This window comes from Amblyraja radiata, chromosome 27 (assembly GCF_010909765.2).
Source record: "Amblyraja radiata isolate CabotCenter1 chromosome 27, sAmbRad1.1.pri, whole genome shotgun sequence".
NCBI lineage: Eukaryota > Metazoa > Chordata > Chondrichthyes > Rajiformes > Rajidae > Amblyraja > Amblyraja radiata.
In genome coordinates, this window is record NC_045982.1 from 24726575 (window position 1) to 24738882 (window position 12308).

General features: G+C 45.4%; 1 long non-coding RNA gene across 1 annotated transcript in view; it reads right to left on the reverse strand.

The window, feature by feature from the left end:
- Positions 1-12098, reverse strand: part of LOC116988646 — a 34257-nt gene extending 22159 nt beyond the window's left edge. The window contains exons 1-2 of the long non-coding RNA XR_004416009.1: positions 12084-12098; positions 11893-11968 (exon numbers count right to left, since the gene is read on the reverse strand). This is a non-coding gene — a long non-coding RNA (uncharacterized LOC116988646). The remainder of the gene's footprint in view (positions 1-11892; positions 11969-12083) is intronic.
- Positions 12099-12308: the final 210 nt, after the last annotated feature.

The following is a 12308-nucleotide window of genomic DNA, read 5'->3' on the forward strand; positions in this document are numbered from 1 at the left end:
ACCAAGTGGGTCAGCAACAGTCGTGCTGTTTTGGAAAGCATTCCACCAGATGACAGAGCGGAAGAAACCAAGGAGTTGGATTTAGACAAAGACAACTTGCCAATGGAAAGGGCACTGGGACTGCACTGGTGCGTGGAAACGGATGTGTTTAAGTTTAAATTGTCGATTCAGGAACGACCGTGCACAAGAAGGGGTATCTTATCTGTGATTGGTTCAGTATACGATCCTTTGGGATTTCTTGCACCATTTACACTGCTAGCCAAGTTAATTTTACAGAATCTGTTTAGAGAAAAACTTGGTTGGGATGAGAGTATAACTCAAACATCCTCGCACAGTTGGACAGGATGGTTAAAAGACCTCCACAAAATGTCAAAGTTTAAGGGAGATCGGTGTATAAAGCCTAAAACCTTTGGTAAAATCGGAAATGCACAACTGCATCACTTTTCGGATGCCAGCGAAAGTGGTTATGGGACTGTTTCATACTTAAGACTACAAAATGTAAACAAAAGAGTGCATGTTGCATTCTTAATGGGAAAAGCCAGAGTAGCACCATTGAAGCCAATGACGATTCCCAGAATGGAACTTACAGCAGCAGTCTTAGCCGTTAAAATTGACATAATGCTGAGAAAGGAACTGCAATTTCAACTGAAAGAATCTACCTTCTGGACCGATAGCACTACGGTTTGGAAATACATTAACAATGAAAACAAACGTTTTATGACATTTGTTGCAAATAGAGTTTCCTTTGTACTAGGAGCTACTAATGTTTCTCAATGGAGATATGTTAATACAAAGGAAAATCCTGCGGATGAAGCCTCTAGGGGACAAACAGCAAATTGCTTTCTTAATAACAAGAGATGGATCAATGGGCCAAAGTTTCTTAGTAAGCCAAGTAGAGAATGGCCAAAGCTTGAACTCGGATTTGAAATCTCTACAAAAGATCCGAAAATTAAACAAAACATTTCGGTGAATGTGATTGAAAAAAACTCATATGACACCGTGAATAATTTAATTACCCACTTTTCATCATGGAATAAATTGATAACATCGGTAGCCTGGTTTCTTAAAATAAAAACAAGATTGTTGATGAAGATTTGGGAAAAGAAACAAATAACAGAAAGTATCTTGGAGGAGAATCCTGAGGAAAGGGAAAAGGAGATCAAAGTCCAGATGCAAGTTTTTGAAGCTTCACATAGCCAATGTCTACGTCTATGTCTTGATGATCTCCTCAAGCAGAAAATGCGATAATTTATTTCTGTCAAAGACAGAAATAAAAAGAAGAGATATTAACATTACAAGCTGGAGGAGAGGGGGTAAAAAGAAGTAGTCAATTGTATAAGCTCGACCCAATCTGGGAAGGAGATCTCCTGCGGATGGGTGGGCGCCTAAACAGATTGGCAATGCCTGAAGAAATGAAACGTCCTATCATTCTCGCTAAGGACTTTTACATAACGACATTATTATTACGGCATATTCATGAACAAATTGGGCATGGAGGAAGAAATTACATGCTATCCCAACTTCGTAAAAAATATTGGGTTACCAAGGCTAATTCAGCAGCACGAAAGATAATTAAAAATTGCATCATATGCACGCGAGAGCGTGGGAAACTTGGTATACAGAAGATGGCAGACTTGCCTGTGGAGAGGATCACTCCAGACAAACCTCCATTCACGGATGTGGGGGTGGATTATTTAGGTCCTATGGAGGTTAAGAGAGGACGTAGCCTTGTGAAAAGATATGGTGTGATCTTCACTTGTATGGCAAATAGAGCGGTACATCTTGAAGTTGCATCTACACTCGACACGGACTCATGTATTCAAGCATTAAGGAGATTTATTTGTCGACGGGGTCAAGTTACTTCGTTAAGATCGGATAATGGTTCAAATTTCGTTGGAGCGGAAAGGGAACTAAAAAAGGCACTCAAAGACTTAAATCAGGATAAAATCCAATATACTATGCTTCAACAAGGCATAAAATGGAACTTTAATCCTCCAATGGGTTCCCATCATGGCGGTATTTGGGAACGATTAACTCGTATAGTACGAAATGTGCTGCGCTCCGTTCTTAGACAACAAATTTTGGATGATGAAGGGTTACAAACTCTGTTTTGTGAAATTGAGGCGATTTTAAACGATCGACCCATTACGAAAAGTTCTGATGATCCTAATGACCTGGAAGTACTCACACCAAATCATATTCTTCTGCTGAAAACCAATCCAACACTTCCACCTGGGCTTTTTGTAAAAGAGGATTTGTATATGAAACGTAGATGGAAGCAAGTACAATATATGGCAAATCTTTTTTGGAGGAGATGGATACAAGAGTATTTGCCTTTAATCCAAGAACGACAACGATGGCAGGATTAAAAGGAACTTTGTTCCAGGCGACATTGTGTTGGTGGCTGACTCTACAGCATCTCGAGGTTCTTGGTTAATGGAAAGTATACTAGAAATCATGCCTGATGTTCAGGGTTTGGTGCGTATGGCGCGACTGAAAACAAAAAACAATGTTTTAATAAGACCAATAACTAAGTTGTGCTTGCTTCTAGAAGGCGAAAGCGAAGATGGAAGAGTCGATATAGAATTGTGATTGCAGATATATAGTGAATGCTATTTTTTCCTCGTTAGTATAGTGGTTAGTATCCACGCCTAGCACGCGGGAGATCGCGGTTTGATTTCCCGACGAGGAGCTTTTGATCTTTTGATTTTGATTTTGATGTATGTTAAGCCTTTATGGCCACTTTTTTGATGTTTATTGGTAATTGCCTCATTATGTATTCGGAACAATTAGGGGCCGGTATGTAATGGCCATTTGGCCTGTTTTGCATGTCATTGTGGATGGCATGTTCCTTTAAATTTTAGACTGCCTGTTATAATGTGGGTGGGAATTATGACGTGTCTTTGGGCGTGTTTATGCAGCTTAACTGCTTGCGTGGTAGTTTAGTTGGTTAGATTCGTTTTGGAGTGAAGAGGGAGAAGGTTAATCCTTCGACCATGTCAAGCCACATGTCGAGCATGTCGAGGCACATGTCAAGATCATGTGAAGCATGGAGACACGAGAAGTTTTCTAGTATCTGAAGTAATGAGCTGGAGTTCGAAGAAGATTGCCGGAACAAGTCGGAGAAACCTTGGATGTATTGGCTTTATTCTTTGGAGCGCAGAAGGTTAAGGGGGGACTTGATAGAGGTTTTTAAAATGATGAGAGGGATAGACAGAGTTGACGTGGAAAAGCTTTTCCCACTGAGAGTAGGGAAGATTCAAACAAGGGGACATGACTTGCGAATTAAGGGACTGAAGTTTAGGGGTAACATGAGGGGGAACTTCTTTACTCAGAGAGTGGTAGCTGTGTGGAATGAGCTTCCAGTGAAGGTGGTGGAGGCAGGTTCGTTTTTATCATTTAAAAATAAATTGGATAGTTATATGGATGGGAAAGGAATGGAGGGTTATGGTCTGAGCGCAGGTATATGGGACTAGGGGAGATTATGTGTTCGGCACGGACTAGAGGGGTCGAGATGGCCTGTTTCCGTGCTGTAATTGTTATATGGTTATATGGTTATATGGTATCTTACTGTTTTATATCTACAATAAAGAAAATATTCATTAAAAGACTGTGTGCTGAAGCTTTATGAAAGGAGAAGCTCTGAAGGTCTCTGAGGCAGCTTGCATGCGTACCGAAGATATTCCCCTTATCCCGTCTCAACCAATTAGTGGCTAGGGAGTTAATTTCCTGAAAGATTTGAAAAATCTGCCGCTACAGCATCCACTATTTCTGCAGCTACTTCCTTAAGTACTCTGGGATGCAACTTATCTGGCCCTGCGGATTTATCGGCCTTTAATCCATTCAATTTACCTAACACCACTTCCCGGCTAACCTGGATTTCACTCAGTTCCTCCATCTCATTTAACCCCCCGGTCCCTTGCTATTTCCGGCAGATTATTTATGTCTTCCTTAGTGAAGACAGAACCAAAGTAGTTATTCAATTGGTCTGCCATGTCCTTGTTCCCCATGATCAATTCGCCTGTTTCTGACTGCAAGGAACCTACATTTGTTTTAACTAATCTTTTCTTCTTCACATATCTATAAAAACTTTTGCAGTCAGTTTTTATGTTCCCTGCCAGTTTTCTTTCATAATCTATTTTCCCTTTCCTAATTAAGCCTTTTGTCCTCCTCTGCTGGACTGAATTTCTCCCAGTTCTCTGGTAGGCTGCTTTTTCTGGCTAATTTTTACGCTTCATATTTTGTTTTGATACTATCCCTGATTTCCCTTGATATCCATGGATGCACTACCTTCCCTGGTTTATTCTTTTGCCAAACTGGGATGAACAATTGTTGTAGTTCATCCATGCAGTTTTTAAATGCCTTCCATTGCATATCCACCGTCAACCCTTTAATAATCAATTGCCAGTCTATCTTGGCCAATTCACGTCTCATACCATCAAAATCACCTTTCTTTAAGTTCTTTAAGTACTATCGCAACGTTTAAGAAACATTTAGACAGGCACATGGATAGGATAGGTTTAGAGGGATATGGGCCTAACACAGGTAGGTGGGACTAATGTTGGTTGGTGTGGGCAAGTTGGGCCGAAGGGTCTGCTTCCATGCTATATTTCTCTGTGAAACAGAAGTGGAATATTATTGGTGTGACTTCAGCCGGAGGTACACCAACAGGATTGGTGTCTCACCACGGCAGTGTCTGAAATATAATAATGCAGCCCCAGGGTTATCAGACTGAGGACAAACATGGGATGTGAAATAACACATGCTAAGTTTTTGGCTCCAGTGTTGGGAACAGGACCAGCAAGGTAACACAGGGGAAAAAGCTCCCTCTAGTATCGTAAGATGACAATAGATAGATAGATTATTCCTTTAATAATCCTTTTCAGGAAATTACAGTGCCACGACAGCTTCAGGACAAACATAACACCACCCATGTTCTCTAAGTGAGCTGAGCGGCAACTTGAAAACAAGCTGATCAGCCAGATACTTGTGAAAGACCAACACGAGGAACTGCTTTAGATTCACAGTCACACAGCACTGAAACCGGCCCTTCAGCCAACCTTACACATGTCAACCAAGATGGCACATCTATGCAAATCCCAACTGGCCACGTTTGGCCCATATCCCTCTAAACCTTTCCTATCCATGTACATGCCCAAATGTCTTTTAATTCCACACATAACTAAAACTCTAATTTTGTTATCTTCCGGTTTGGGACGTTTTAACATTTGCGCAAAAACAGTACACGATACGCAACAATTTTTTGCCACCTTACTCACCGTTGTTCTGTGCTGCAAATGCACCAAGTTTTATCCCGATTGGTGGTATATTTTAAAAGTTATTATGCCACTTTCGGGAAATGATGTACCTGCACTCTGCTCCACACCACTCTCCAGGGTGTTCCCATTCACTGTGGAGTTTGTCAAAGTTCACAATGGGATATAGATCAGCCACAGAAATGCACAGAGAAATGGCACATGGAGTTTAATTTGACTAACTGTGAGAAGTTGTGTTTTGGGAGGTCAAAAGTGATGAGAAAGTATACAGTAAATGACAAAACCCTTAGCAGCATTGATTTACAGAGGGTTCTTGGGGTCCAAATTCTTAACTCAGTGAAAGTGGCAACACAAGTACATAGTGTGGTAAACAAGGCAAATAGTAAGATTTTAATTTAGCGAATGCAAAGTCCTTTAGCCAAGCAGTTGCCTCTTGATCTGCTGTATGAAGGGTGACAAGTCCTCCTTTGAGTCTTTGTTGAGGGCATGCTTCAATGATGTGTTGCATTGTTTGCTGCTCTCCACAAGCACACCGTGGGGTTGGGCTGCTGCCCCATTTGTGAAGGCTGGCCAAGCAGGGGCCATGTCCAGTCCTGAATCTATTCAGCGTCGTCCACTGCTTCCTTGGGAGATTGGTGCCAGGGACCGGTAGGGTGGGGTCTGAAACCAGATGTTTATTTGGGACGTCCTTGGGCACCCATTCCTTTTTCCAAGCTGATTGGATGGTGAAATCAGCTGGTGGTGGGTTCTTCCAAATTGGTCGTCTAGATGGAAGTCGAGCAGTGGGTGGGTTGAAGATGTCCATGTGAATTGGCAGGTGAGGGGAGTTTTTGGTCTTTTGGAGCATCCTTTGAGTGAGGACTACTCACCGGATGTGTGGAGGGGCTATGTTGGATAGGACAGGGAGCCAGGGGAGTGGTGTTGAGCGGATTGTTCCTGTGATGATCCTCATTGTTGTGTTCATTTGGGTGTCCACATGGTGTGTGTGGGATGACCTGGACCAAACAGGGGCACAATATTCAGCTGACGATTCGACTTACGATGAGCGATTAAGTGAAGAACCCCACTAGTCCGCATGCGCGTCAATCTTCAAAGCAGCGGTGTGAAATCACAGATAACAGTAACTGAAGTAACATAGTAAGATTATAACCCAGACATACCAGATGACCTTTATGATATGAGGGCCGGGAGCGGTGGGCACGTAATCGCTCATCGTAACTCCTCATAAAATAAGGATCAAACTTCAAACTGGTAAGTTCTCGTTTAATCTTACTATTTTACTTCAGACTCACGTGAATGATTCCGTAAAGATTTCAAAGCTCTGTGATTTCATGCCGTAGATACGAATTCAGGCGTCATCAGTTGACTCAGGATGAGTGAATAATGAGCAATGCATTGAAACATGGTACATATTAACATGTTGATGCTTTAAACCCCTGTCTCACGGTGCAAGTTGACACACGAGGTACTCCGAGTTAAAACTCGTGGTAATAACGTACTGTAACGTCGGAATTTGTGGACGCAACTTAGAGACTCGTGGCGCTAATGGCAGGTACCCGTGAAACTTGTCAACTCTTGAAAAAAATCAACATGTTTAAAGTTTTCCACAATTCAAATTTACTCTTGTGGTTAAGAATTGAAACATTTTAACTCGTTGTAAGAACGTAGTGGCCCGTGCGTTTACCTTAGTGTATCGTGAGTCTACCGTGGGAACTCTTTAACTCAGCGGGCAGGCAGCAGTTGATTGTCACTCCCTTCAGTTTCCCAGAGGGTCGGGACAGGACTGGACTTGGGAGGGAAAGTTGGGGGGTGGAGAGTCGAGGGAGAGGAGAGGGAGACAGATGGGGGTGTCTTCATTCACTGTCGGCCGGTGCCTGTCACTGAAACAGGCAGGTGAGATTTCACATCCACCTTGTGTGTGCGTGTCTCTCTCTCTCTCCCTCCCTCTCACACAGGCTGAGAGACTCTGCCTCTGTGAGTGTACGTCTCTTTCTCCCCCTCTCCCACACACAGTAAGACTGAGGTACTGTGCTCAGTCCATCTGTGTCTCCCACATACACAGTAAAACTCTGCTTTGTGTGTGTATATACGTCTCCCCCCCATTTCTCTCTTTCTCCCCCCACCTCTCTCTTTCTCCCCCCCCCCACCGCTCTCTTTCTCCCCCCACACACAATAAGACCGATGTATTCTGCTTAGTCTCTCTTCCCTCCCACACACACAGATAGACCTAGGTCCTGTGCGCTCTTTCTCTTCCCCTAGTCACGCCAAAGTACATCACACTGCCTCTGTGCCTCTCTCTGTCTCTCTCCCCCTCTCTCCTTCCTACACAGTCAGAGGTCCACACTGTCTCTGTGTCTCTCTCTCCCCTACACACACACACCAACAGAGGTACACACTGCCCATTGTGTGTGTGTGTCTGCCTCTGTCTCCCACACACACAGTTAAAGGTATTCCATGCTGCCTGTGTGTGTGTGTGTCTCTCTCTGTCTCTCTGTCCCACTCCCCACACCCACACACAGACAGTCAGTCAGTCAGAGGAACTCCACACTGTGTGTGTGTGTGTGCGTGCTCGCCTCTGTCTCTCCCCATCACAGTCAGAGTGAGGTACTCCCCCCGCAGTCTCTCTGCGGCCACTCCACAGGTAGGGTGCATCTGCCACCCTCAGGCTGCCCAGGCAGTCATACACAACTCCGGTGGCAGGCTCCATGCACAGCTGCTTAACCTGACCCCCCCCCCCCCCCCCCCCCCCCAGTTGTTTGTCGCTCCCTTCAGTTTCCCAGGGGGTCGGTACGGGACTGGAGTTGGGAGGGAAAGGTGGGGGGGGGGGGGGGGGTGGGGGGGGGTTGGTGGGATGGGTGGGTTAGGTGAGCAGGAGTGGGGTTGTTTGCAGTTGCAGAGGGAGGGGGCAAGGGTGGTACAGTTCCCAGTCTCAGCTCCTGTTCCACCGAGCGTGTGGACGTGGATGGGTGGCTTGGTTGGCGGCGGCCCATGGTGTGGCAGAGCCGGCATGCCTGCTGACTCCCACCCCCACCCCCCGGTCTGGGGCCACTCTGGGAGAGAGCCGCCGAGCACCTGCCCGGGGCGAATGATCCCAGCCTAACCCAAGAGCCATGTCACCCCAGACAGATTAATGACGCCCGCGCATCCGCGAGGAAATGGCCTAGAGGGACGTCCATTGCCCTCACTGCTGACGTTGATACCGCCCTGGTGGAGTGAGATTTAAAATTATCAGTATTAACTCCTGCACGAACCAACACTTGTTTCAGCCATCTAGAAATGGTCTGAATCGACACTTTCATATGTGGCTTTTTGTGACTAATAAACAATGCTACTTCCGAACCTCTGAGGCTCTTGGTGACCTCCATATAATATTGCAAGTGCTCCACTACACACAGTCGTAAATCCATGGGATATGCTGACAGTACAAGCTTCAATCCTGACACCCCTGGTCTGTTCTGTTTAATTAAATCATAGATGTAAAACATAACGTCATTCCCAGATGACACCATCCTGTCCAGTCGCAGCTTCTGCAAAGTCTGAACCCGTTGCGCTGAAACCAGCGCCATGAGCATGACAAACTTATGGGTAATTTTGACCAAAGACAGGGATGTGGCTGGACCCCACTGTTGAAGCAGCGTGAGTACCACACTCACATCCCAGATTTCAGAGTATCTGGGCCTGGGGGGATTGGAATTAAAAACACCCTTCATAAACCGGGATATTAACGGATGAGATCCTACAGACTGTAGTTCTGACCACAACCATAAGTTAGATGACAGGGCACTCCTGGCACTATTGATGGCACTATAGCTCAACCCTTCATCAAAATACAGCGTGGACAGAAATTCTAGCACATCTGAGATGCATGCTGTGTGATATGTAATGTTCCCACGTAAACAAAACTCCTCCCATTTCCTGACATGAGAGATGTACTGCTTTTTGGTACTATCCCTCCAGGACGATGTGATGGCATCCACGGTACGATTGGATAGTCCCTGACCCAGGTATGGCCTCCTCAGAATCTGCAAATTAACAGATTAATACGATCATACAACGGGTGTTGATCCCCAGTCACAGGGTGCACTAATAGGTCATTACGTTTTGGGACCGCCATAATAGGCTGTGTTATTATCTCCGAAATGAGGGTACCACCAAAACTCCTGAGGCAGAGTCCTGCTTGATCTTGAGCAAGCACCGACTGATCAGGCAGATGGGGGGAATGCATATAAAAACACTCTGCCCCAGTGTAGCGAGAGCGCATCTACCGCTACTGCCCCTGGGTCTGGTTCCCATGAAACATACTTCGGTAACTGTTGATTGAGTCTGGATGCAAACAAATCGATATCTGGCATCTCTTACCGAACAACAATATCATTAAATACATCATGATTCAAAATCCATTCTGTGTTGTCATTGAATTTACATGACCTGGTGTCTGCCACCATGTTGAATCTGCCTGGCAAGTAGACAGCTGAAACCCTAATGTTTCTTTGAATGCACCAGTGCCAAATAAGGTTAGCCAATCTATCACAAGATTCCGACTTGATTCCACCCATGTGATTAACATACGCCACTGCCGTGGTGTTGTCAATCTGAAGCTGAACATGTAAGTGATGCTTGGTGGTACAATAAGCCTCAAGCCCATAAAATGCTCGCAATAGCTCTAAATAATTAATTCCATGTGATTGGAGAATACATGCCTCATGCGTATTCCATCTGCCTCCACAGCTAGAGATGGTATCAGTAGCACCCCAACCTAGGGCACTAACATCAGTCTGTAAAACAACTGAAGGTTCTTCAATCAGAATTTTGCTGGAGCAATTTGAAATGTTCCTAATCCACCACTGTACTTCAGCAATAGCTTCAGCTGGTAATGGCAATGACCTGTCGAAATGACCTGCATGTATCCTGAGTGCCTGTACCTTTGCCTGTTGTAAATTTTGGTAATGCAAAGGTCCATACTGTGCAGCTGGAAAGGCAGCCACTAATTTGCCAATCAAGCTGGCCACATGTCTAATTAGGTGAGCAGGAGAGTGGGGTTGTTTGCAGTTGCAGAGGGAGGGGGCAAGGGTGGTACAGTTCCCAGTCTCAGCTCCTGTTTCACCGAGTGTGTGGACGTGGATGGGTGGCTTGGTTGGCGGTGGCCCATGGTGTGGCAGAGCCGGCATGCCTGCTGACTCCCACCCCGACCCCCCGGTCTGGGGCCACTCTGGGAGACAGCCGCCGAGAACCTGCCCCGGGGCGAATGATCCCAGCCTAACCCAAGAGCCATGTCACCCCAGACAGATTAATGACGCCCGCGCATCCCCCCCCCCCCCCCCAACCTCTCTCCACCTCAACTCACGCCTGGGCACCAAAGCAGCTCAGGAGGCAAACCCTGAGCTCCGTCTCCCAACAATCTGATGTGCACATCCGTCCATATTCAAAGATTTCATCTCCCGTCTCCCCACAGTGTGTAGACATGGCAGTAAATTTAATTAAAATATATCAAACCTGTGTATAACTGCTCTGGCACTGGACGGTGCGCTTTTTCCCTTTGTAGGTCACATCAATAGATGCGGCCGCGCTAAATTCTATCTTTAAATCTTTATACTTGGGATCTCGTACACATCCACGAGTCTTTCACTCAGGGTACCTCATGGGTCAGCTACCGTGAGACAGGGCTTTTAATTCACAAAAAGAAAGAAAACACAATAGCGACCCCTCTCTCCCAGGTGGAAGCTATAAAACAGAATTTAAAATGGAATGGGTGAATACCCCGGGTTCGATAAGTGATTTGTTATAAAACCTCTGAAAAGTCAGTTCATTTGACCATCCTGCAGCTGCGAGGAAATGGTCTAGAGGGACGTCCATTGCTGACGTTGATGGAGTGAGATTTAAAATTATCAGTATTAACTCCTGCACAAACCAACAACATGTGCATTCAACCTGACGAAGCTGTTGTCTGTCTCTGTTTCGAATTTCACTGATTTTCCATACAATCCTGTAAAATTGAAGAGTAAAAATTTTAAATCTCAGTTTGAAATGGTAACTTTCCCATCTGAGTTGGAACACAAGGTCGCTAGTGAGCAGTGATTTGCAAAAATATGTTTTTTTTTAAATGTGAGAGACAGAATGGCATCTGAAGACTGGCAGGTTTGGAGAGAGTGTTGAAGAGTTTACCTGGATTGGAGCACCTTCGGTACAAGGGGAGGTGGGACAAACATGGATTATTTTGTCTGGAGTGTTGGAGGCTGAGGGGCAAACTGTAGAAGTACAAAATGACAGGCAGCATAGTTAGTGTAGATAGTCAGAGTCTGTTTTATCCCCCAGGGTGGAAATGACAAGTAGCAGAAGGCACAGATTGATAGTGAGAGGGATCAAGTTAAAAGGAGATGTGAAAGGCAAGTTCCTGTTTCCACAGTGGTGGGTGCCTGGAACACACTGCCAGGGGTGGTGGTAGAAACAGATACAATAGCAGTGTTTAAGGGGCATTTAGACAGACACATGCACATCGAGGAATAGATGGGAGATGGGATTAGTTCAAACTGTGCTGGGAGATGGGATTAGTTCAGACTGACATCATGGTCAGTACAGACACACACTCTCCAAACCTACATGTAAATCTCATACAAACCTGCACTGTCCGATCCTGACAGGTAAATGCACATCACAAGCACAATTGTTGCGAAGGGCTTCATCCTGACTCCAACCTGTTAAAACAAAGAATTCCCAATTCATTTCATTTCACTTGTCGATCCATTGAAACTGAGAACCAGCAGCCAGTCCGTGTGTCAGCAACACACAAACAGTCCCTCTGGTACTCACTGTGTCCGTCTCCAACAAGCCGGTTTCACCACAGGGGGGTCCAATACCCTGGGCACAAGATGCTGCAATTTATATTCTGCTGAACCCAGTCACTGCCAATCGCAGGATGGAACTGAGGGGGTGGAGCAAACGCTGCTGCCATCCAATACTCAGAGAGCTGCCATTGATCTGTGTGCTGACATCAGTCAGCATCAGGTGATGAGGGAGATGGAGTGGAGTGAGCGG